Below are 5,732 nucleotides of genomic sequence, written 5' to 3' on the forward strand. Positions count from 1 at the left end.
TATATATATATATATATATATATATATATATATATATTTTTTCTAATAATTTATGGGCAGTTTTTTTGTAGTTATTTTTTTTATAGTTACTTTAAGCAATATGAAATGAAAATGGTAAATATTTTCGAAAATTATTGCGTAGAATCGATATCAATTGAAATAACGATGACTCGCTAAATTTACGCATTTCTCTACAAAAAAAAAGATTTCATCGCCTCGTAATCTTTTCGCACGCGTAAAAAACGAAAAGTCGCGAGCGCGTGGAAAGGAAATTATCGCGAGAAGAGTTTAGGTCATTCGGGGTCATCAGCAGGCGCCGGCCGAGACACATGCTCGATCATCGGTCGAATCATAAATATCGGTCCGACGAAAGAAATGAAATTGATGAAGGAGGTCACGATTCGCCGCGTACTATTGGTGCTTGTCGTTTTAAACGAGATGTATCTTTTCTTCAAATTTTCTAAAAAAAGAGATAGATATTTATATATAGGTCGGATCTTATATTTAAGACCGTCTTACAGTTTTAAGATGTCATAAACCAATCAGAGAGATTATCATTTTAAGATATTACTTAAGACAGTCTTAAAATAAGAACTATGAATACTTCTCAAAGACGCAGTAGAACTCGGAGTTTAAGTTATAACTGAATGAAAGGAGTGAATAAAAACACATGAATGAAGAGGACACGTGCTGTATAAAATACGAAATTATATTGCCTGATGCTCGGATGCGATTAAGCCATGGAATAATTTTGACCTAGAAAGGAGTCAATCTGCAATCTCCAGATGGCTAATTGAACGACTGATATCCCGCTGAGAACCGCCGGCAGTTTAGAGGACAATGAAGATCTGTCTGCGATTGCTTCTTCTCTATGCGTACTTGGAGCAGTGCTCGTGCCATTTCGCGACAGGCTCGCGAATGTCTCGAGACGTATGTAGTATGTACCTCTGTTCTGCCGCCATCTCGTTCAAACGCATTTGTTCAAACACGCCGAGCACATCTGTGCAAACTCTCGCGCCAGAGAACGTAACGTCGACCTTCCGCCGGGTTTTCCGTTGCGCCGGGTGCGCATCTTCCACGTGACGCTTCGTAGAAACATCCTTCGAGGAAAAGTTCTTTTTATTCGATGTTGCGCCTGCTACACAGCTGTGTTTGCATATCATTGTTACATGCGATCGTGTCATTGCCTCGGTTCCGATATTCAAATAATTTTTCAATCATTAATATAAACTTTCTTCGTAAGACGAAAATTAATGAATCTTGAGTCTTTAAAAAGTTTAATAAATTCAAGATATATTTATTAATTACGGGATATTTATAATATGAGTTCCATTGAAATAATTATTAATATTTTAATCAATTTCGTTTGTTATTTATTAATAATTTGATAAATTTAAATGATTTAGAAAATCTGTGAGAGATATTTGAAGATTTCAACATATAAAAATAAATCCGAGACTTTCCATTTTATTCATAAAAAAAAAAAGAAAACAGAAAAGTTCAGTTTTTTCTTTTTGATTGAGATGGGTGATTTTAAGGGCGCTTCCCACGTGGAAGATTGAAAAGACGGCGAAGGCGAAAACACGTGGGACATGTCGGAAAACTTCCAACTGCTTTCGAGAGCTTTGTATAGAAGTAGCTAAATATAAAGTACGCAGACGGTTTGCGCGCATGTGGCCGAAATCACCCACGCGACTTTTCAAATCGTCGGTAATAATAATCCGGGTGATAGGTATTATTTAGAAAGCAATACGCTTCTTCTTTTGCGTAATAACATAATATGCAAGAAGAATCGAAGAATTTGATAAGCGATTCGAGCGTGATCTATGACCTGATTACGAGAGGTTCGAGGAAAACAAGAAAAAAGAGCGTACAGGATGATTGATGCCTCTAAAATATTTGCTATGCGCATTTCACAAATACCACTGAATGCGATAATATTAATATCGGTACTCATAATCAGTTCATTTCTGTCTGAATACGTAAAGTATAATGCAAAGGAAAATTAAATTTGCGATATTTTTTTCTATCTTGAAATCTTTACACGGAAAGAACAATTTAGCTGACGTATCTAATTTAGTTAGATACAGATTTGGAAATAAGTTTGTCAGACTGAAATAATTAGATAAAAATCTCAAGCATAATGAGCAATGCTGTAAAAAGTTTTCACATTCTAGTAACCAATCTAAATGTTATCTGAAAATAGTGTTCTACATAATTATTTTGATAATTCAACAAAATTATTTTCAGCTCTGTCTAAAGTCTTCAGCAAAACTATTCTTTCCGTATAAATATCGATTTATTCGGAAGACATTACACTTAAATTACATATATTAAGAAATGTAAGATTATTCGTACATATTAATAATATATATATCCCATAAGAGATGTAAAAATTTAAGGTTCGCATTGATAAGTCGGTAGATAATCGTTAGCGCATCTTGAGAGAATGCATCTTAAGATACCGAAATCAAATAGAGACACTGTTTCTTTTTCATCGATAAGTGGGGAATGAAATGAACCGAGCTAAATAAGGGAAATAAGGTTGCTCTCGATCATAGATCATTCGCAAAGTGCAGGTTTCCCTCGTTGCTATACCGGGGACGCCTGTCTATCAGCATCGGCCGCCTTTTGCGGAAAATTATAAAGCGCCGACCGCGTGGTGTTGACTAGTTCGCGTAATTACACGACGCCAATTGCATCCGGCGCCGAGCGACGCCGTGGGCCGCTAATAATCACCTGTTACCGCGGTGTAATGGCGACGTAATACGAGAGTCCGTACGATAATCGTTGCGATGACTTACAGACATAGATATCGCGTCGATACGAGTACGTGTCGTATGCCTAATGACTCTCGATAGCTCGATACACCATGGTACTTAACGATTGCCTAACGAGCGGTCTCCGTTAGTGATTATACCGTTCCGACGCGTGTCAACGCGTTTCGCCAGTCGCCGTTCGTGGGCGCGTTCGCGTTTTACCGTGCGTCACCTTCGCCGGCGTTATTGGGAGAATTATGCGACAGCCTCAGCGTTGATTTAAGACCGCGGCATGTTGAGCGTAGGCGCGAAAGTGTGCGCGCCGGCCGAATTAAGCGTCTGATTATTCTCTTCTGTTTCTTCTTGTTGGGACGAGAGACGGCAACGCGACATGCCGAGCCTTGCTCACGCTATCCATCGCGCTTAAAGCAAATGTAATCGACTGTAAAAGATATTACACTGTAGAGACTTGAATAATTTAACGAGATATCAATAAGAAATTAATACCCGGGAATATGAGTAAAATTCATTATTAATGCACACATTTATCGCATTTCAAATGGAACAGTGAATAATTCATATTGCGTTGTATTAACAAGAAAATGAAATAATTACATCCTTTAAATATTTAAAATGTTAGAATAAGATTTATTTGTACATTGTTTAGAGAAAAATATTAAAGTATATATATATGTATATATATGTATGTATATCAATAGTGAGGCCGAATCAATTAGTTGCAGTAACAAAATCTCTTGTCAGTTTTTGTTTAATTTAAAAAATATCAGTTAAAATTGTCAGTTAAAATGTCAATGATGTTTCGTTCGGTGCAGACTTCAAAATTTTTTCTTTCTTTTAATTACGATTTTATTTATGATTTTCTATGTGTGTTTACAATGAAATATTGATAATTATAATAAAAAAGATTTCTTTCAGAATATTTTCTTAAACAGATTTAAAAAAAAATAAGACAATTTAACGAAATCGAAATATTAATTTAGATAGACCTTTGAAAATTTGTTCAATCGTCAATTTTTCAATTAAGCTAGATATGAACAGATTTTAGTAATTCCAAACCGTAAAGATACTAAAGACTACACAACGGGGGGACAGGAGATCTTTCGCTCTTGAGCTATTATATTCCACTCTCGTGTGGCGGCGCGTCGCATTTCCGCCGGAGGCTTTCCGCGAAACGAGCGGCAGGCCGAAGCTCGAAGAGCGGCACGGACAAGAGAAGAAAAGGGGTAGAAGGAGGAGGAAATAAAAAAAACAAGTCTCGCCTCCGATAAATCTCCCGACGCGACGCCGCCGTGTGGATGTGGATGCGCCGTTTCCTGTCCCGATCCTCGCGAGAACGCGGGAGCGGGATATTTATCGCGCTGCCAATACGCCGCGCCGTCGCGAAGACACGCGGCTGCCTCCGACGAGGTTACCAGTCTGCGCAGTTTCTTCGTTCGACATAAATAAATCGATCCGTTCGTTCATCGTTCCCTGATCGATTCAATCCGGCTAATGAGACGGCATCAATACTTTCGTGGTTTCGATCCTCGAAATGTCCATGAGAGACGAGAATTTCGCTGTTGCAGCAAAATTGTCGCTGCCTTCGCGTTTTTTGTCCGACCCAATTGACCTTCGCGATTGTTAGCCAATTATCTGATATTATAGCGGAACTCGTTTTGTTATGCAAAATAGAAGAATTTCGATCGGTGAACTTTTGACCGTAGAATTTATAGTCAAAGGAAATAATTCATCGCTAAACGATGTAACTCGCGAAATTATTCTTGTCTCTCACGACAAGCGAGTGTTCTCTCGTGAATGATAAGAGAAAGCCTGATGCAGACGAACTCGATATCGTATCATAGAGAGGAATTGGAGGAGATTGCCTAGAAGAGAGAGAGAGAGAGAGTGAGAGAGAGGGGGGGGGGAGGGGGAGAGGAGAGGAAGCAATGGCGCTAGCCAGATGGTCATGAGAGCGAGCATGACTCGATATACCAGGCTAGTCATTTCGCGATCGGCTGGCCTGCCGTCCGATCGCGAAAATATTTGTGTTTCACTCTGTTCTACTTCTTCACTCTGTTTCTATTTCTTCGTCTTTTCCGCCTCTTCTTCATTACGTGATCATGTGGCCATTCGTTCTATCGCATTCTAGCTTTGACATTGGGCGATTTCACGTAAACACAATGCCGATGCCGATGTACTAAATGTATAATTTGTTTTCTACCAAAGGCTCTTGCGCGTGATCTAAGATTATTTTTATTATTCGTATTTTCTGTGTCTTTTTTTCTTTTTTTTTTCTTTAAAAAAATATCTGTTCCGATATTTTCGTTTGCTCGAAGCAATAATTAGAAATTGTATAATTATGATGAAAAAAAATAGAAACAGAATTCGTAACATTCAATTTTATTCGTTTTATAAATTCTGTTTCAGTTTTTTCTTTTCACGAGAAAATATAAAGTAGATAATATATAATTTATTTGTTACATACAAAAACTAAATGTTTTTAGATTCATTCAATTATTTTTAATTTAAATATAAATGTTTAATTTATATAGAGAATCGAACGAAGCTATACCGTCATTTTCAATCTTAAAGTAATATGAAATTTATGACAACAAACAAATATCCTTTTGTAGTAACGTGCTTTTTTTTATAACTATCTTATATAATCATGATTGCTTCTTAAAGTATGACCTTTGAATATTCAATATACGCTGCTCAGAAACATAAATAATATCACGAGAAATGAATAAAATAGCCCCATTCTACCCTATATATTTTTTTCTTTAAGTAACATTTTTATTTAATATTTTTATACATACTTGCTGCTATATTTTATTTCTCTTTTCACATGAAAGATTTATCATGTAAATGTCTCGTTAGCCATCAGAAACATTAAACAAGAAAATGCTAATAATATCAAATGAAGATATCGATCGAGGACATGTGATACGAGAATTTTTCTCTCTCTCTCTC

The sequence above is a fragment of the Atta cephalotes genome (assembly GCF_000143395.1).
Source record: "Atta cephalotes unplaced genomic scaffold scaffold00022, whole genome shotgun sequence".
In the NCBI taxonomy this organism is placed as follows: Eukaryota; Metazoa; Arthropoda; class Insecta; order Hymenoptera; family Formicidae; genus Atta; species Atta cephalotes.